General features: G+C 43.3%; 1 long non-coding RNA gene and 1 pseudogene across 1 annotated transcript; one reads left to right on the plus strand and one right to left on the minus strand.

The window, feature by feature from the left end:
* The first annotated feature begins 5,936 nt into the window (after nt 1-5,936).
* LOC135563937 (uncharacterized) lies at nt 5,937-9,261 on the plus strand. Its single transcript, XR_010460656.1, has 4 exons — nt 5,937-6,129; nt 8,485-8,604; nt 8,809-8,886; nt 9,028-9,261. It is a non-coding gene; the product is annotated as an uncharacterized LOC135563937 (long non-coding RNA).
* An 863-nt stretch (nt 9,262-10,124) lies between these two features.
* LOC135563617 (carcinoembryonic antigen-related cell adhesion molecule 1-like) lies at nt 10,125-20,828 on the minus strand (annotated as a pseudogene).
* Between the last annotated feature and the right edge of the window lie 679 nt (nt 20,829-21,507).

Genomic DNA, 21,507 nt, shown 5'->3' on the forward strand with positions numbered 1-21,507 from the left:
AGAAGAAGGTGTGGTGAGCTGCTGTAACTTGATCCGGAGGAATACGAAGATGCGAGGAGCACTCCGTAAGCCACGCCCCAATGGGCAGAGCTAGGCATGTTGGACTGGGACACATTTTAATATTATACAAATATATAATTGTACAATGGGTCGGCCGTGGTTCTATGTAGGCTAGTTATGCTAATATACTTGAGACCAGTGTATTGCAGTTAATTTAGTCTTTGACTTAGTAAGTAAAATGTCTGTGAGTGTATTTGAGTATAAACAGGTAAACAACAATGAGTCCCAGACAGTTTGCAATAGAACAGGTATTCCCAAACTGACGTCGAGGGTACTCCAAATAAAAATGTGATTCACACATATATATTTTTTAAATAATAATAATAATAATAACAAATTATTCACATTTTAAAATAGTCCATTTATATTTTCCAATGGGGCTATACATTTGGGTGAGATTTCTTTCTCGCCTGAGTAGCCTCGTTTCACTGCCCCCCAAAAAATTCAACCATCTAGTATTCAGCAAAATAACAACACAATGTCAAATACAGGTAGCCTCATCAAATAATTAACATCCAACCACATTAACCATTACTCTCTCGCTGGAATTCCACTAACGGTCCATATGTAGCCAAACATAGCTGCTGCTCATTCCGTTTGCTCGAAAATGTATAAATGGTTAAAAAAAAGTAATGCCTGCGTCCATAGAGACACATACCAGCTCTACTGGTAGTACTGTTACTTCCAGCAGTACTACACCTGCACCTGTCGACGACACAACTTGTTCTGCATCCATAGAGACACATACCAGCTCTACTGGTAGTACTGCTACTTCCAGCAGTACTACACCTTCACCTGTCAACAACACAAGTTGTCTGCTTCCACGAGCACATCCAACGCTAGCATCAGTAATTCTACATGTGTTTTTAGCCCAGCTAACATGGACACTGACAGTTGTGAATCTGATGCAGCAGTAGAGCTACTGCCCCCTTACCCGGGAAAGCACCAAGCTACTGCCCCCTTACCCGGGAAAGCACCAAGCTACTGCCCCCTTACCTGGGAAAGCACCAAACTACTGCTCCTTACCCGGGAAAGCACCAAACAACAGACCATCGAAGAGGCGCAAATATGAGAACTACATTGATTTGGGATTCACTTATATTGGGAGTAGTGCCTTTCCTCAGCCACAGTGTGTTATATGTGCAAAAGTATTATCTCACAACTTGATGAAACCTCCATTCTTGCGCAGACGTTTAGAAACAAAACATGCCAATTTGAAAAATAAGCCACAGGAGTTTTTTGAGTGAGAATTAAGACGACTTTCGAGTAGTAAGACATGTATAAAAGCAACAGATACCATTAATAAGAAGGGGCTAGAAGCGTCTTATATGGTGAGCTATCGAGAGGCTAGGACAGGCAAGCCCCATGCTACTGGACAACAGGACAGCTTTGTTACATCAAATGGACTTTGATGATTGGTATCTGTACTGATGGCACAAAAGCCATGACAGGGAGACATAGTGGAGTGGTAACGCGCATGCAAGCAGTTGCTCCCGATGCCACTTGGGTACACTGCAGCATCCACCAAGAGGCTCTTCCTGCCAAGGGAATGCCTGACAGCTTGAAAGACATTTTGGACACTACAATGAAAAAACTTCGTTAAAGCAAGGCCCCTGAACTCTCGTGTATTTTCTGCATTATGCAATGATATGGGCATCAACCATGTAACGCTTTTACAACATACAGAAGTGCGCTGGTTATCAAGGGACAAAGTATTGACACATTTTTATTAATTGAGAGACAAGCTTAAAGTTTTCTTTACTGACCATAATTTTCACTTGTCTGATGAGTATCACACAATACTGGCCTATCTGGGTGATGTTTTTTTTCTTCGCCTGAATGATCTGAATCTAGGATTACAGGGACTCTCCGCAACGATATTCAATGTGTGGGACAAAATTGAGGCTATGATTAAGAAGTTGGAGCACGATTGGGCTGCGCTCAGAATATCCTGCCTTGGCAAATCGTGCTGTTAAGACACTATTGCCCTTTGCAACCACGTACCTATGTGAGAGTGGATTCTCGGCCCTCACTAGCATGAAAACTAAATACATGCCCAGACTGTGTGTGGGAAATGATTTAAGACTGAGACTCTCTCCAATACAACCCAACATTGCAGAGTTATGTGCATCCTTTCAAGCACACCCTCCTCATTAACATGTGGTGAGTTATTCACAATTTTAGATGAACAAATAAGGTTTTATATGTAAGATGGTTAAATAAAGAGCTAAATGATTGATTATGATTATATTATTACTTGTGCCCTGGTCCTATAATAGCTCTTTGTCACTTCCTACTTTGGTGTGACTAAAACTCACACTCATTCTTATGTTTAATAAATGTATTGTACTGTATAGTGTGTGTGTGTCAGGCTTACAATAAACGGCTTACACTGACCCTTGTGCTGGAGGGGGTACGCAGCTGGAGGTTGAATGTTTGAAGGGGTACGGGACAAAACAAGTTTGGGAACCACTGCTTGAATAGGACATACCAGAGGGGGGCATTGTTTACTAGGCTGCCTATATTATTTGGATCATCTGATTACCACCAGTGTTTGTCATACATTGAGGTTATTGACAGACCAGTGGACTCCTTTTCCTAAAGTGATGTACGAATAGCATTTATAGAATGGCATGTATTTCTAAGTAGCAGCAACATCAGCCAGGGAAACTAATTGTTCTCACTTTGATAGAACATTCAGATTTTTCTGCCTGACTGTGGCGCTCTTTACCACTGGTGGTAACTAGTTGCACAAGTGAATAACAGCTGCTATGTTATTCTAGCTGACATACTAATTGTGTGTTGATGTGATCATACACTCCTCATTGTTCAGATATAAACCCTAATGGCTGCACAGACCTCTCAGAGAATCTTGTTAGACATTTCTTCTTGGCTTCTGCTCTGGAGATGTTCTCCCTGAATTCTTGTAATAAACTGAAATAAGGTAAATGAATGTGACTGAATGCGCTCCCATTTGTTCACCTGGAAAATCTCCTTTACAATCATTAACCTTTATGATAACCCAAACCTAAATTATGAACTGCATGCTTTATGGACTCCATTATCATTGCTAACTAAATTGGCACGTTTGTCGTTTGGCCGTCTAGTGGCTATAATGCACAGGAGGTTGGTGGGACCTTAATTGTGGAGAATGGGCTTGTGGTAATGGCTGAAGCTGAATCAGAGGAATGGTATCTAACACATGGTTTTCAGGTGTTTGATGCCATTCCATTTGCTCCATTCCGAACATTATTATGAACCGTTCTCCCCTCAGCAGCCTCCTGTGCTATCATGTATGTTTCCAACCACAGGGAGTGCTGCCCAGGGGTAAGATGCCCAACCCCTACGGGAGAGGAACGCCCAGGTCAACAAGCTGGTCAAGGATGCAGTGTCCTCTCTCCCCCACGCCTCCCTCCTCAACGTTGACTCCGGCTTTGTGCACTCGGACGGCAGCATCTCCCACCAGGACCTGTATGACTTCCTCCACCTCACCCCTCAGGGCTACCAGGCTGTGTGCCAGCCGCTACACGCCCACCTCAAGGGCCTGCTGGAGAAACAGGCTGAAAACTGAATACCAACTGATGGAGAACTGATGGCCAATGACCCACTCACTACATCAGAGGTAAAAACCCTGGTCCTGGAGAGCCACAAGAGTACAGGCTTTTAGCACATTCACTGCTTTTAGTACAGACTTTTGTTCCAATCCATGATCTAGTCTTTGATTAGTTGAATCACGTTGAATGTTTTGAATGCTGGGCTGGAAGAAAAGACGGAACTTAAAAGGCTTTCCAGAACCAGGGTTGGTAACCACTGCACAACTCTATTCTATGGGACCGTACTGTAACTTACCACCAAAATGGCTGCGTAGAGGACCGCTAAACACTAATAGGATCAAATATCAGATTTGACCACTTATCACCAATTGAGATGTGATTGAGTTGATTTGAAAGATTGTCCTTCTCTTCAGTTTCATTCTGTATTATGGATATCATGCACCAATATGTTAGGATCTGTCTTTTCTGGCTGAAAGATACTTCATAAGAGCTTCCCCACAGAAAGGTTAGGAGAATCAGAAAACCTACCATACTAAAGGTTTGTTTTGTTTCCTCTCAAAATATCAACATTTCCTGCATTTTTCTCCTCATGTAGCTTAGCCTACAGTCCTATCGATCCGATTGGTTACTAATAATATAATTTCCTTTTCCCTTTAATGGTGTCCCATATGTGTTTTGACACAGAGACCATTGAAAGTGATGCATCACTTGGCCAGTTGGCTCCACTGTTAAAGCATTACTTGTTTCTGGTATCTGTTTGCCACCGTTACTTTTTGTTACTTGTGAAGATTTAGGCTGAATATGTCTTATTTTGGCTGTAGAAATATGGAGAATGAAGGGGAATGGTATGGTGTATTTGGAGTGAATGATGAGGGCATTTCAAAGTAGCGCTGAGACTGGTGGGTATTTGGCTTGGATATGACATGATACTGAGTCAGTGTGTATGGATGTGTTGTAGCTAGCTTATACTTGTCTTATACTTGTCTTGTCTTGTGTTGTAGCTAGCTTATATATTCAAAGCCAGTCACCTCACGAGACCCAAGACTCCCGATAAAAGGCTGCTTGACTGTTTGTATATACTGCATATGTAGGCCGATCAGCCTCTGTACTTGACCATGGTTGTGTTGTTGATGTTGAATGTTGATTGTGTCAAAATGCAATGCATTAAAACCAATGAAAGCTTACGGTTTGTGTGGATATTGGTTTATTTGTAGCTTCCAACCACTGAAGTGTGTCTGCATGACGGCTCTGCAAATAAAAGTTTTTAAAACAAAATAATAACATCATTGACCTTTAGCTGTATCTTGTCAAATATCCCGTGTGTGTGTTCCAGAGTGTGTTTGATTGCTTAATGTACCCAAAACAATGGGTGCAGCGAAAGTTCACATGGAACACAACAATGGAGAGATGTATTGTATTGGGATGACCAAACAGTTTTATATATGTGATGATGTGAGCACATCCAAGATACTGTACCTGCATGTGTTGAGTTATGCCTGAGCAGAGAACCACAAGAGAGCTGTCTAGTGACACACAGCACTGTGATGAGACGTTGGACCCGCTCCTTCGTATGGTTAGTTGGCAGTGTCAGTTGTCGAGAAGTATTTGTTTACTAGTTCCACCTTACAGCTTCTAACATGCTGAAAATGGAAGCTCAAGAGACCAAGTGTAAATATCTGTTTTTAAGTTTGTCTTCAGAGATACCATCGACATGGTGATGAATGATCCAGTGTAGCGGTGTGGAGCCCAATACCATGACTGATTAATGGAATCCAGCAAGCACCAAACCGTTATGCCGTGAAAGAATGTTCATGTCCTATGATAGTCAATGTGAGATTTGACTCTGTGCAAACAGAACTTCTCTAACCCTTTCACATAAACTGTCATTTAGTTTCCTCTAATCGCTTGAATGATGATCTGGGCAGCATATTGACCTATCAGATCAATGACGTTTTTATTTCCTCATTGCTTTGCTAAAGGAATATTTGATCATTGTCTTGTTTGCCAAGGAAACACAATCGCAGTGTCTGGCTGACAGTTTCAAGCGGCCTTCAAGTCTTCAGGTGAACATTCTATTTAATTAACATTATTTGTTAGTTTGCTCTGAAAGAAAGTATATTTATTGAACAGAAGCCATGAAGGCAGAAGAGTGTTTTTCCATCACAGGTCAGTATCATGAAGGACTCTCATCCACCTGTCAGGCTGACGTCACTCATCAGTAACACTATGAGGTGTTGTTTTGGCCAACGTCCACTCTTTCCTAAACGCTTGGGAGATATAAAAGAATCCAGGCAGGTGTAGGTAGGGGCACACGCTTCATAGAACATGGCCCATTTTATCTCAGATTGAGACACACGTCTATATAAAGGGCTGAGGTAACTGCGGAGGTTAGTTGTTCATTCAGTCATAGCTGTAGAGATCATATTGCACATTCAGAAGGATATTGAGGCCAGAGGAATGGGAATAAAGATGCTTTTGCTGTTCTGTGTATTGTCATTCACTGGCCAAGGGCAAGGTAAAGTATTGAACATTCTGCTTGATTTACTGTTGAATGTACTTGGCTTTATAATGTACAGTGAGTTATAGCAGGTTACATTTTTTTACAGCTGCTACTGATGTGCATCATGTGAGGTGTCTGTTAAAGAACTACATTTAGCTCTTAACTCATATGAAGACTTATAGACATCTGCATTTGAATGTTTCTTTCTGATGTTTTGAGCGTTTCATGAAGCTGCAGACAGAGATGGCCATCTTTTAGTAGTTGCATACAGACACATCCATCATACAGAAATTTGCTTGTAGCTTCCGAGAATAATTTTGACGAATACACAGAGACGGTGCCTGAGTTTATCAGGAAGTGTATAGGAGATATTGTACCCACTGTGACTATTAAAACCTACCCTAACCAGAAACCGTGGATAGATGGCAGCATTCGAGGAAAACTGGCTAGGTGACTGGGAACATGGCAGAAAACAAGCGGAGTAGTCATTTCCTCCACAAGGCAATCAAACAGGCAACACATCAGTATAGAGACAAAGTGGAGCAATGCACCTTCTTTGTCCACTTTGAGGATAACACAGTGCCCGCTAACAAGGACTGTGGGCTCTCCTTCTCTGTGGCCGAGGTGAATAAGACATTTAAACGTTTTAACCCTCGCAAGGCTGCCAGCTCAGATGGAATCCCTAGCCGCATCCTCAGAGCCTGCCCAGACCAGCTGGCTGGTGTGTTTACGGACATATTCCAGTCTGCTGTCCCCACATTCTTCAAGATGGCCACCATTGTTCCTGTGCCCAAGAATGCAAAGGTAACTGAACAAAATGACGATCCCCGGTAGCACTCACTTCTATCATCATGAAGTGCTTTGAGAGACTAGTCAAGAATCTTATCACATCTACCACCCCAATAGGTCTACAGATGATGCAATCACCATCACACTGCACATTGCCCTGTCCCATCTGGACAAGAGGAATGTCTATGTAATAATGCTGTTCATTGACTACAGCTCAGTACCCTCCAAGCTCATCATTAAGCTCGAGGCCCTGGGTCTGAACCTCGCCCTGTGCAAATGGGCCCTGGATTTCCTGACGGGCAGCCCCCAAGTGGTGAAGGAAGGAAACAACACCTCCACTTTGCTGATCCTCAACACTGGGGCCCCATAATGATGCGTGCTTAGCCCCCTCCTGTAGTCCCTATGTCACCCATGACTGCGTGGCCAATCACGCCTTCAACTCAATCATCAAGTTTGCAGACATCACAACAGTAGTAGGCTTGATTACCAACAACGATGAGACAGCCTAGAGGGAGGATTTGAGGGCTCTGGGAGTGTGGTGCCAGGAAAATAACCTCCCACTCAACATCAACAAAACAAAGGAGATGATCGTGGACTTCAGGAAACAACAGAGGGAGCACCCCCCTATCCACATCGACGGGACCACAGTGGAGAAGGTGGAAAGTTTCAAGTTCCCCGGCGTACACATCGCTGGCAAACTGAAATGGTCCACCCACACAGACAGTGTGATTCTGAAGAAGGCGCAATAGCGCCTGAAGAAATTTGGATTGTCACCTAAAAACTTTTACAGATGCACAATTGAGAGCATCCTGTCGGACTGTATCACTCCCTGGTACGGCAACTGCACCACCCACAACCGCAGGGCTCTCCAGAGGGTGGTGCGGTCTGCACAACGCATCACTAGGGGCAAACTACCTGCCCTCCAGGACACCTACAGTACCTGTCAGGAAGGCCAAAAAGATCATCAAGGACAACAACCACCCGAGCCATTGCCTGTTCACCCCGCTATCATCCAGAAGGCGAGGTCAGTACAGGTGAGGCTTAGCTGGTGACTGAGAGACTGAAAAACAGCTTCTATCTCCAGGCCATCAGACTATTAAATAGCATATCACTAGCACAGAGAGGCTGCTGCCTATATACACAGACTTGAAATCACTGGCCACTTTAATAAATGGAATACTAGTCACTTTAATAGTTTACATATCTTGCATTACTCATCTTCTATGTATGTACTGTATTCTATACTTTTCTACTATAACTTTGTCTATGCTGCGCTGACGTTGGTCATCCATATATTTATATATTCTTAATTCCCTTTACTTAGATTTGTGTGTATTGGGTATATGTTGTGAAATCCTTAGATATTACTTGTTAGATATTACTGCGCTGTCGGAGCTAGAAGCACAAGCATTTCGCAAAACCTGCAATAATATCTGCTAAACACGTGTATGTGACCAATTCCATTTGATTTGATTAGATATACATCCATCATACAGATTCATCAATCATTTAAAAATATCCATCATACTTACTGTACATATCCATTAGGATCAGCCTCTCTCTCTCATCCTCTCTACCAAGGGATTCCTGAAACTGATGTACAACGTTCAGGTGTCAGTGAAGCTACAGTGGAGGACCCAGGGAGAGTTGGAGACCAGATCAACCCCCCCAGACACCATGACAGACTGTGTGACTGTAAGGGTGAGTGATTACGAAGTCATTGCTATTTGTCCAGTATGTATATTTTAAGGGTATACAGTAGTTTGTGATTTTCTTTTTACAATTGTAGCCTGCTTGTCAGTCTGTTTCTGACAGCCCATGATAGTAATATTTTTGGATATCAATTAGTTGGCAGAAACTGAATGGCACTCAGACTAATACAGCAGTTTACTTTGTGTCACTCAGGGAGGAGGAGAGAGGGTTTGAGTGGAGGCTGCCTCTGCCAGGAGTCTGCCAAATCCTACCGCAAGCCCAGGAAGGCCTGTAAGTAGTCCTGTGTTTCTGTAACACTAACAGCAGTACATTGAAGAGTTTCTACAATGCCTGTTACAGTGGAATCTCTCAAAGTCACCAATCTGTGTATCTCTCTCCCATCCCATTCTCTCCGACCTATACACAATCCAGTTGTGGAAATGTGCCTAAGGAAAGGATTCCAGAATCAGTGGAAATGCCAGAAGATCATGGAAAGAGTAGAGAGGTCAAAGGGTGACCAAGGCAAAAACTTCATGAGTATTCCAATTTAAAGAGTTGATCTTTAATAACTTCTGTATTAACCTTGTAACCATGTTTTGTAATCTCATGTTGCTCGCTCAAGAACCATGACTGTTTTTGTTTATAAAAAAATATGATATAATTATACTCCTTTGAAATACACATTTTTAAAAACAAGTTTCACTATGTGTGTGGATTAGATTTCCTATTCCCTTTTGCGTGTATTGTGCCACTCTAAATCCCTCTGTTACTGCTTCATTAAATCCACATTTCTTCACAGCGATTTTGCAGATAAAGAAATCAACCAAGATTGCACCATTCAGTAGGACATGGGTGAAAAGACAACACTTTATTTAAGACAATAATTAATGAAGAGGAAATATGAACATAAGACAACCCATATTTTACATAAACACCAGTTTAATGTATTATCGTTTTGAAACATTTTACCTTTAAGGTATTTATAAGGTAATTAAACCTGAATTTGTACTTGAACTACAGAGTTTACAAACATGATCAAACGCAGAACACAGAAAGGCACTCAGTGAATGGACTTCAGGGCAATAGTCACAGTCACAAAGGCAGTGAATATCTAAGAACATTGAATTCAAAACATAAATAGGCAACGCAGCTGAGCAGTGGATGTTTGCCCCTTCAATTACCATGTTGAAGACCAGTTTTCAAGATTTTTGTTTTTTAAAAGAATATCAGTTTATAGAGATGATTGACATAAAAACGCACTGTAGAGGTGGGTTCTATTCTAAGGGGATAGATCCCTCCCATCTGTCCTCTTGTGGACTCTTTCCTCACAATCTAAAAGCATTGGAAAGGAGCTGAGTATACTAAACCCAGCCCTATGGTGACAAGAGAAGGGGCAATTACAGTATTGACAATACCACTTATTCCTATCCAGTCCTTTTTCAGATCTGCGAGGGGACTCAGTGAGGGTAGAGGGAAGGGAGTGATTGGCTGCCAACCAACAAACGTGCAGTGTGCAAACTGTGGTGGTCTCAGTGGTTGATCAGAGGCAGAGAGAGAGCTACAAGGCCCATCAACATCAGACCACCTCTGGACTGGAATGGGGGGACAGGTGAATGGCCTGAGAGAGAAAGAAGAATGGGAGAGAGGGGAAACAAAGAGGTCGGGAGAGGAGGGGGACAAAGAGAATGTGAGAGGAGGGGTACAAAGAGAATGTGAGAGGAGGGGTACAAAGAATGGGAGAAGAGGAGGACAAAGAGAATGGGAGAGGAGGAGGACAAAGAGAATGTGTGAGGAGGAGTACAAAGATAATGGGAGAAAAGGAGGACAAAGATAATGGGAGAAAAGGAGGACAAAGAGAATGGGAGAGGAGGAGGACAAAGAGAATGTGTGAGGAGGAGTACAAAGATAATGGGAGAGGAGGGGGACAAAGAATGGGAGAAGAGGTGGACAAAGATAATGGGAGAGGAGGGGAGGCAGGGAAGGAGAATGAGTGAGTGAGGATGTTAAAAATAAATATACAGTGTATACATCTTCTTGATTCCTGTCTGTACCCCCCAGTTCAGAAAATGTCTGTATTGCATTTCCCAGATGCATGAAAATGATCCTTGCACAAACACGTACGCGAACTAGAACCAAATTAAATTCTACATAATAAAAACAATATTGTGACATTTATTACTCATTATATACCACCTAGGTCTTACTATAACAACCTACCCACTTACCAGTAACATCCAGACTAATGGTCTTGGACATTGAGATGTTAGTTAGACGGTTCTTGGCCACACAGGTGTATATCCTTGCATTTTTCAAGGAGACACCTACAGCCATCAAAGAACCAGTCGCCGGCAATGATTGGTTGATGTATTTCCACCAGTACTCACTGGTCGGCCGGGAGTCGGCTGAGCACTTCAGATTGGCAGTAATTACTGAGCCAATCACCACTAATCCTGGGCCAGAGATGTTCACACTCAGAGGGCCATCTACAGACAGAGGTTCAGAGAAGTGGGGTCATAATCCTAGGGACATCCAACTCTGACATCACCCCATTGAAGTTGAAATATAAAATGGTTAAGGTAAGGGTTAAGGTTCGGGTTAGGTAAGTGTTATGGTTAAGGTTAAGATTTAGGGTAGGGATGTCCCAAATAACCCAGATACCACTAACTGTCATAATAGTGGTGGGTTTCTGACTTTCTACATAATATAACATCAAATGCTTATCTTTTAAAATATTTTACCAACAGATTCCAACACCAGTACTTACAGTTCACCAGTAGCTGGTATTTAGGGCTGGTGTTTGGACCAAAGAGATTGGTGGCGACGCACTGATAGTTTCCATCGTTAGACACCTTGACTGGACTGAAGTGCAGAGAGTTGTTAGAGATGGTGATGTCAGAGTTCAAGGTGTTGTTCAGGACCAGAGACAGGTTGTCCTTCATCCAGTAGATGGTGTCATAGTGCCCGGTGACGTCACAGGTCAGGGTTAGGTTGTCAGATGCTATTGGTAATTTGTTTAGTTTCACCATCACTGATTTTATAGCCTCTGTGAGGAGAGAGGAAGTGTATTGCTTTATGTACAGTATCAAGATTTGTCATTTGATAAAATGGTTAGTTCCAGCGACGCAATAGTTGGATATATATTACTGTTTTATATTACTGTTTTATATATTTCCTGTTTTATATCATGATATCCTATATGATATCTATGATATAGAAATCAGTCAATTGAAATACATTAATTTGGCACTAATCTATTGATTTCACATGACTGGCCAGGGGTGCAGCCATGGGTGGGCCTTGGAGGGCATAGGCCCACACACTGGAGAGCCAGGCTCAGCCAATCAGAATGAGTTTTTCCCCACAAAAGGGCTTTATTACAGACAGAACTACTCCTCAGTTTCAACATCTTTCCAGGTGGCTGGGTGGCTGGTCTCAGACGATCCTGCAGGTGAAGAAGCTGGATGTGACGGTCCTGGGCTGGCATGGTTACACGTGTTCTGCGGTTGAGAGGCCAGTTGGACGTATTGCAAAATTCTCTAAAACGAGGTTGGAGGCAGCTTATGGTAGAGAAATTAACATTACATTCTCTGGCAACAGCTCTGGTCCTGCAGTCAGCATGCCAATTGCACGCTCCCTCAAAAAATGTGACATCTGTGGCATTATGTTGTGTGACAAAACTGCATATTTTATAGTGGCCTTTTATTGTCCCCAGCACAAGGTGCTCCTGTGCAATGATCATTCTGTTTAATCAGCTTCTTGATTTGCCACACCTGTCAGGTGGATGGATTATCTTGGCAAAGAAGAACTGCTCACTAACAGGGATGTGAACAAATTTGAGCACAACATTTCAGAGAAATAAGCTTTTTGTGCATAAGGACCATTTTTGAGATCTTTTATTTCAGCTCATGAAACATGGAACCAACACCTTACAAGTTGTGTTTATATTTGTTTTCAGTGTCTGTATAAAGCTGTAGTTTTAGTTATTTTGTATGATAAATATGTTTATTGTAACTGAGTGTACAAAACTATGCTATTTCCATGACATAACTGATCAGGTGAATCCAGGTGAAAGCTATGATCCCTTATTGATGTCACTTGTTAAATCCACTTCAATCAGTGTAAATGAAGGGATGGAGACAGATTACAGAAGGATTTTTAAGACTTGAGACGATTGAGACATGGATTATGAATGTGTGCCATTTAGAGGGTGAATAGGAAAGACAAACGATTTTAGTGCCTTGAACGGGGTATGGTATTAGTTGCCAGGCACACTGGCTTGTGTCATGAACTGCAATGCTGCTGGGTTTTTCACGCTGAAAAAAGAGAGTCACACACTCTATATATATAAACTCACGTTTCAGTGTCACTGTGCCTCGTGAAGAAAGCGCAGTTATTATTGAAAGTTTATATATAGAGAGTATATATAGAGTGTGCGACTCTATAGCTTACAGTTTATTCGCAGTTAGTCAGTACCTCTACACATAATCATTTTCTCTCGGTGTGCACCAGCTCATGCTTTTTATTGGAAGCATTGGAGTCAACATGGGCCGGCATTCCTGTGGAATGCTTTCGACATCTTGTAGACTCCAAGCCCCAACGAATTGAAGCTTTTCTGAGGGAAATTCAGTATCAGTATTAGTGTTCCTAATATTTGCTATACTCTGTGTATTTTGCGATATTTGTCCTCTTATCAGATCGTAAATTAACACAACAAAGCAAACAATCTGTAGTCTGATTTACCAATGATGGTGAGCATCTTGGAGGCAGTGCTGTTTCTGCCAGTGACGTTGTTGAAGGCCATACAGGTGTACTCCCCATGATTGGCTAAGGTCAGTGGGCCAGTCTTATACACTGAGCCAGTCGCCACCTGGGAGCCATTGAAGAACCATCTGAACTGGCTGGGAGGCTGAGAGGAGGCCGAGCAGTTGAATGTCACTCTTTGTTCTGTTACGGCAATGGGTGCACCAGCTATCACAGGTTGCTTGGGTCCATCTGTGAAAATCAGACAACGACATTGAAATATTTAACTCTAACTAACTTATTGCTGATGATTGACTTCATAGTATCTCATCACAGCTATTACCTTCTCTATATTTGACAAGAATACATCCCCATTATTACTTACAATTCACTAGGAGTGTGTAGCGGGTGCTAGTTCTGTTGCTCACACTATTTCTGGCCATACACTGATATTCTCCATAGTCTGAATGCTGTACAGGGTTGAAGGCCAATGTTCTGTTGTCGAAAGAGACATGTGTTCTGTTATCTAGACGCACTGACGTGCGGTTCTTCCACCAATGAATGGAGCTAGGATCACCGACAATATTGCAAGTCATTGTAAAGGAGTCACCCTCTATCGCCTGGTTTCCACCGGTGCTTATGGACACTGAGGTTATTGGCGCTGAGAACTAAGTGAAAATGTTTCAACGGTCGCAGTAGGTTTAACAGCTGCAGAGGGATTATTTGTTCTCAAGAAAGTACACCAAACTAATCAATTAAAGGATTAAGGTTAGACCGAGACTCAACAACAACAGTGAGCATCTTGGAGACAGTGCTGTTTCTGCCAGTGACGTTGTTGAAGGCCACACAGGTGTACTCCCCATGACTGGCTAAGGTCAGTGGGCCAGTCTTATACACTGAGCCAGTCACCACCTGGGAGCCATTGAAGAACCAGCTGAACTGGCTGGGAGGCTGAGAGGAGGCCGAGCAGTTGAATGTCACGATGTGTCCTGTCATTGCTATATCTGGACTAGTTACATCAGGTCTCTCTGGTCCAACTGTTAAATACAAGACAGTATGGTTAGTCTTATGGTTTGATTATTTTGACAAAGATTAGTAAGTAAGTAGCCTTCCTGAAGCCTTGGCTTGTGCAAGTTGGAACAGCTCATAGGAGCAGGAGCCCATCTCCTGTTTCTGTAGCGTGTTACAGCTTGATGTATTAGTACAGTAACCGAAAGGTTGCTGGGTCGAATCCCCGAGCTGACAAGTTAAAAATCTGTCATTATGCCACTGAGCAACACAGTTAACCCACTGTTCCTTGGGCCCCGAAGACGTGGATGTCGATTTAAGGCAGTCCCCCGCACTTCTCTGATTCAGAGGGGTTGGGTTAATTGCGGAAGACACATTTCAGTTGAGGGCATTCAGTTATACGACTGACTAGGTATCCTTTCCCTTCCCCTAGTGTATCACAGGCCCTTACCCATAATCTATCTCATATCACAGGCCTTTACCCCGAATGATTTGGGATGAAAATAGGCATATTACATCATGGCATAGAATGCTGGCTTTCAATGACAAGGTACAATCCATGTCTGTTGTGTATGACTCATGTGTACTGCATACTCTGATACTCACATCTAACATTGAGGCCAATGGGCTGGCTGGTGCCATTGTTGATTCCATTGATGACCTCACATCTGAACGGCCCTTCATCGTAACGTGTCACACTGACTATGGAGAGAGTGCTGTTCCCAACACCAAGCCGAACTCGTCACTGGCTGCAACCTCTGAGCTGCCATTCAGCCAGCGGTAGGAGAGGGAGGTGCCAGAGGAGACGGAGCAGGTGAAAATGACAGTGTCATTTAATTCCACTAGATCAGTGGCGTTGGCTCTTAGAGTCACGTTTGAAATGGGCTCTGTGGGTGAGAGAGTAGAATAACAACCATATAGTTTATATTTGTTTCACACTAAAAATGGTTTTGGAAATCTAAATATGCTATTTTATTTACTTATTATAGAGACTAAGTTACAGGATTGAGGACTGTAGAGCCCTTTGCACACATAAAACATCTTGTGTAGGTCTTATCTGAAAATGTATACAAACCGTTTGCTCATACTCTGATCTGTTCAGTTTCATTATTTTCAAAGGTATTATGAAGGCCAACTTCACTATAGGTTCAGAAAACATTGACACGTTTAAGTGTTAGCTTTCCATGTCAGGAATTATTATGACAGAGATGAATCATTGATAGACAATGTATCTGCATCAGTGGAGGCTGCTGAGGGTAGAACGGCTCATAATAATGGCTGGAATGGAGTGGATTGAATGGTATTCATATTCATAAAAACGTGTTTTTCATATGTTTGATAGCATTCCATTCACTCCATTACACTCAATTCTAGCCATTATTATTAGCCGTCCTTCCCTCAGTAGCCTCCACTGATGTGCAAGCATGTTTGCATGTGGACCAAGTAAGTATGTGAATGGGCAAGTAAGTGTGCAGGTGAGCATGTTTGCGAGCAAGTGGCCGTGTGTGCCAGTGAGAGGGAGTCTACCATCATAGAAAGATAAACAGACAGGCAGAGGTCAGTTCCTTACCCTGGACAGACAGCTTTCAAGACTGAATGCATTCCCTGGACGGTATATCGTCCTGAGTCGTTGAGTTGGAGAGAGCTTATGGACAGCTCTGAGGAGGAGCGGTTGAATGAGACTCTGCCTTGATAACTTGTACTCACAATACTGCCACCAGGATAGAAAAGTACAATGGTTGTAGTTTCATATGACCAGGTCCCTATGTTGATGAAGCTTTCGGGAACTAGGTTCAGGGTGACATTACTGCCCACAGCTAAGGGGTTCATCGAGGGAACCACCACCTGGCCAGAGACATCTAGAAGAGGATGGATTGATGAGTTTAGTTCATATTTTGAGATTTTTTTATTTTATTTCACCTTTATTTAACCAGGTAGGCTAGTTGAGAACAAGTTCTCATTTGCAACTGCGACCTGGCCAAGATAAAGCATAGCAGTGTGAACAGACAACACAGAGTTACACATGGAGTAAACAATTAACAAGTCAATAACACAGTAGAAAAAAAGGGGGAGTCTATATACAATGTGTGCAAAAGGCATGAGGTAGGCGAATAATTACAATTTTGCAGATTAACACTGGAGTGATAAATGATCAGATGGTCATGTACAGGTAGAGATATTGGTGTGCAAAAGAGCAGAAAAGTAAATAAATAAAAACAGTATGGGGATGAGGTAGGTGAAAATGGGTGGGCTATTTACCAATAGACTATGTACAGCTGCAGCGATCGGTTAGCTGCTCAGATAGCTGATGTTTGAAGTTGGTGAGGGAGATAAAAGTCTCCAACTTCAGCGATTTTTGCAATTCGTTCCAGTCACAGGCAGCAGAGTACTGGAACGAAAGGCGGCCAAATGAGGTGTTGGCTTTAGGGATGATCAATGAGATACACCTGCTGGAGCGCGTGCTACGGATGGGTGTTGCCATCGTGACCAGTGAACTGAGATAAGGCGGAGCTTTACCTAGCATGGACTTGTAGATGACCTGGAGCCAGTGGGTCTGGCGACAAATATGTAGCGAGGGCCAGCCGACTAGAGCATACAAGTCGCAGTGGTGGGTGGTATAAGGTGCTTTAGTGACAAAACGGATGGCACTGTGATAGACTGCATCCAGTTTGCTGAGTAGAGTGTTGGAAGCCATTTTGTAGATGACATCGCCGAAGTCGAGGATCGGTAGGATAGTCAGTTTTACTAGGGTAAGCTTGGCGGCGTGAGTGAAGGAGGCTTTGTTGCGGAATAGAAAGCCGACTCTTGATTTGATTTTCGATTGGAGATGTTTGATATGAGTCTGGAAGGAGAGTTTGCAGTCTAGCCAGACACCTAGGTACTTATAGATGTCCACATATTCAAGGTCGGAACCATCCAGGGTGGTGATGCTAGTCGGGCATGCGGGTGCAGGCAGCGATCGGTTGAAAAGCATGCATTTGGTTTTACTAGCGTTTAAGAGCAGTTGGAGGCCACGGAAGGAGTGTTGTATGGCATTGAAGCTCGTTTGGAGGTTAGATAGCACAGTGTCCAATGACGGGCCGAAAGTATATAGAATGGTGTCGTCTGCGTAGAGGTGGATCAGGGAATCGCCCGCAGCAAGAGCAACATCATTGATATATAAAGAGAAAAGAGTCTGCCCGAGAATTGAACCCTGTGGCACCCCCATAGAGACTGCCAGAGGACCGGACAGCATGCCCTCCGATTTGACACACTGAACTCTGTCTGCAACGTAATTGGTGAACCAGGCAAGGCAGTCATCCGAAAAACCGAGGCTACTGAGTCTGCCGATAAGAATATGGTGATTGACAGAGTCGAAGGCCTTGGCAAGGTCGATGAAGACGGCTGCACAGTACTGTCTTTTATCGATGGCGGTTATGATATTGTTTAGTACCTTGAGTGTGGCTGAGGTGCACCCGTGACCGGCTCGGAAACCAGATTGCACAGCGGAGAAGGTACGGTGGGATTCGAGATGGTCAGTGACCTGTTTGTTGACTTGGCTTTCGAAGACCTTAGATAGGCAGGGCAGGATGGATATAGGTCTGTAACAGTTTGGGTCCGGGGTGTCTCCCCCTTTGAAGAGGGGGATGACTGCGGCAGCTTTCCAATCCTTGGGGATCTCGGACGATATGAAAGAGAGGTTGAACAGGCTGGTAATAGGGGTTGCGACAATGGCGGCGGATAGTTTCAGAAATAGAGGGTCCAGATTGTCAAGCCCAGCTGATTTGTACAGGTCCAGGTTTTGGAGCTCTTTCAGAACATCTGCTATCTGGATTTGGGTAAAGGAGAACCTGGAGAGGCTTGGGCGAGGAGCTGCGGGGGGGCCGGAGCTGTTGGCCGAGGTTGGAGTAGCCAGACGGAAGGCATGGCCAGCCGTTGAGAAATGCTTATTGAAGTTTTCGATAATCATGGATTTATCGGTGGTGACCGTGTTACCTAGCCTCAGTGCAGTGGGCAGCTGGGAGGAGGTGCTCTTGTTCTCCATGGACTTCACAGTGTCCCAGAACATTTTGGAGTTGGAGCTACAGGATGCAAACTTCTGCCTTAAGAAGCTGGCCTTAGCTTTCCTGACTGACTGCGTGTATTGGTTCCTGACTTCCCTGAACAGTTGCATATCACGGGGACTATTCGATGCTATTGCAGTCCGCCAGAGGATGTTTTTGTGCTGGTCGAGGGCAGTCAGGTCTGGAGTGAACCAAGGGCTGTATCTGTTCTTGGTTCTGCATTTTTTGAATGGAGCATGCTTATCTAAAATGGAGAGGAAGTTACTTTTAAAGAATGACCAGGCATCCTCAACTGACGGGATGAGGTCAATGTCCTTCCAGGATACCCGGGCCAGGTCGATTAGGAAGGCCTGCTCACAGAAGTGTTTTAGGGAGCGTTTGACAGTGATGAGGGGTGGTCGTTTGACTGCGGCTCCGTAGCGGATACAGGCAATGAGGCAGTGATCGCTGAGATCCTGGTTGAAGACAGCGGAGGTGTATTTGGAGGGCCAGTTGGTCAGGATGACGTCTATGAGGGTGCCCTTGTTTACAGAGTTAGGGTTGTACCTGGTGGGTTCCTTGATGATTTGTGTGAGATTGAGGGCATCTAGCTTAGATTGTAGGACTGCCGGGGTGTTAAGCATATCCCAGTTTAGGTCACCTAACAGAACAAACTGTGAAGCTAGATGGGGGGCGATCAATTCACAAATGGTGTCCAGGGCACAGCTGGGAGCTGAGGGGAGTCGGTAGCAGGCGGCAACAGTGAGAGACTTATTTCTGGAGAGAGTAATTAGGGAGGAGGCTTCTGATGTTGACATGCATGAAACCAAGGCTTTTTCGATCACAGAAGTCAACAAATGAGGGTGCCTGGGGACATGCAGGGCCTGGGTTTATCTCCACATCACCCGCGGAACAGAGAAGGAGTAGTTTGAGGGTGCGGCTAAAGGCTATCAAAACTGGTCGCCTAGAGCGTTGGGGACAGAGAATAAGAGGAGCAGGTTTCTGGGCATGGTGGAATATATTCAGGGCATAATACGCAGACAGGGGTATGGTGGGGTGCGGGTACAGCGGAGGTAAGCCCAGGCCCGGGGTGATGATGAGAGAGGTTGTATCTCTGGACATGCTGGTTGTAATGGGTGAGGTCACCGCATGTGTGGGAGGTGGGACAAAGGAGTTATCAGGGGTATGAAGAGTGGAACTAGGGGGTCCATTGTGAACTAAAACAATGATAACTAACCTGAACAACAGTATACAAGGCATATTGACATTTGAGAGAGACATACAGTGAGACATACAGTAATCACAGGTGTTGAATTGGGAAAGCTAGCTAAAACAGTAGGTTAGACAACAACAGCTAATCAGCTAGCACGACAACAGCAGGTAAAATGGCGTTGACTAGGCAACGGGGCCAACAGATAAAACAAACAAGCAGAATGGAGTACCGTGATTAATCAGTACAAAAGTCTTTAAAGTCCTTTAAATATTTTAATTGAAATGAATCAAATCTTCAGACTATGTCACTTTAACAGAAATATAAGCTTTTGTTTACAAATTAGTGTCTTCAAGTTGAACGCACAATTTACAACATGACCTAGTATCTATGTCTAATGTCTACTCTAGACATTGGTTGGTTTTCAATGTCAAATAAATAGAAATCTCCATCTTTCTGACTTGATACTGTTTGACTGAAGTGCATCAACCAAACAGAGACATTTGAACAACCTGTTACTTATTTAATCAAGTGTTTATACCATGAAGCACAAACAAGCATCAATATATTCCCAGAATGAGCATATTTCCCACTGTATTTTTTGTTGACACACAGGGGTGTTTTCATGTTGATTATGGTTTACTGTTCTCTGACCCAGTTGAAACTCATGATACATCCACAGTGGCTGAGGCAACGTGGGCTCATGGGACACTGTTCACATTGAACCTGTCAAGAAAACACTTACAGCGACGCAAAAAAGTATTTGCCTCTTTCTGATGTTCTATATTTCTGCATAGTTTTGATACCGAATGTTATCTGATCTTCAATCAAAACCCAATATTAGATAAAGGGAACCTGAGTTCACAAAAATTTTATTTATGTAATGAAAAAAGTTGTGCAACACCCAATTCCTCGATGCTAAAAAGTAATCGCCCCTTTACACTGGTTGTCCCACCTTTAGCCACAATGACTGCAACCAAACTGAAGTGCATCAACAGAACAGAGACATTTGAACAACCTGTTACTTATTTAACAAAGCCTTTGTGACATATAGCACAAATAGGGAGCAATATATTTCCCAGAATGAGCGTATTGTCTACTTTACCAGTAGTGAAGTTGAGCAGCACCAGGATGAAAACCCACACCAGAGGATAGTCCATAGTTCTGCCACTTATCACTTCAACCAAACGCTTCCTGTAGTTGTTGATCAGTCTCTCATGTTGTTGTGGAGGAATTTTGGCCCAGTCTTCCATGTGGAATGGCTTTAACTCAGATACTTTGGGGGTATTTTCAAGCATGTACTGCTCGTTTCAAATCCTGCCACAGCATCTCATTTGGGATTAGGTCTGGACTTTGACTGGACCATTCGAAAACATCAATTTGTGTTTTGCATCATAGTCTTGCCTCATTGCACTTCAGCTTCAGCTCACAGCCAGATGCCCCGATATTATCCTGTAGAATTCAGAGGAGAATTCATAGTTCCTTCTATTAAGGCAAGTCGTACCGATCCTGTGGCACCAAAAGCCATCTCCAAACCATCACGCTACCACCACCATGCTTGACCGTTGGTAAGAGGTTCTTACTGTGGAATGCAGTGTTTGGTTTTCGCCAGGCATAATGGGACCCATCTCGTCCAAAAAGTTATACTTTTGAATCATCTCTCCATAGAACATTTTTCCAAAAGTGCATCCAGGTGTATCCAGATGATTTTTGGCCAACTTGAGTCAATGTTTTGGATGACATGGGTCCCATTAAGGAATTTTGTCCCACTCTTCCATGCGGAATGGCTTTAACTCAGATACTAAAAAAACTGCATTATACAGTAAGAACCTCATACCAACGGTCAAGAAGCTTTTTGGTTACATTATATATACATACAGTGTATTCAGAAAGTATTCAGACCCCTTCACTTTTGCCACATTTTGTTACATT

Source organism: Oncorhynchus nerka, linkage group LG3, assembly GCF_034236695.1.
Source record: "Oncorhynchus nerka isolate Pitt River linkage group LG3, Oner_Uvic_2.0, whole genome shotgun sequence".
In the NCBI taxonomy this organism is placed as follows: Eukaryota; Metazoa; Chordata; class Actinopteri; order Salmoniformes; family Salmonidae; genus Oncorhynchus; species Oncorhynchus nerka.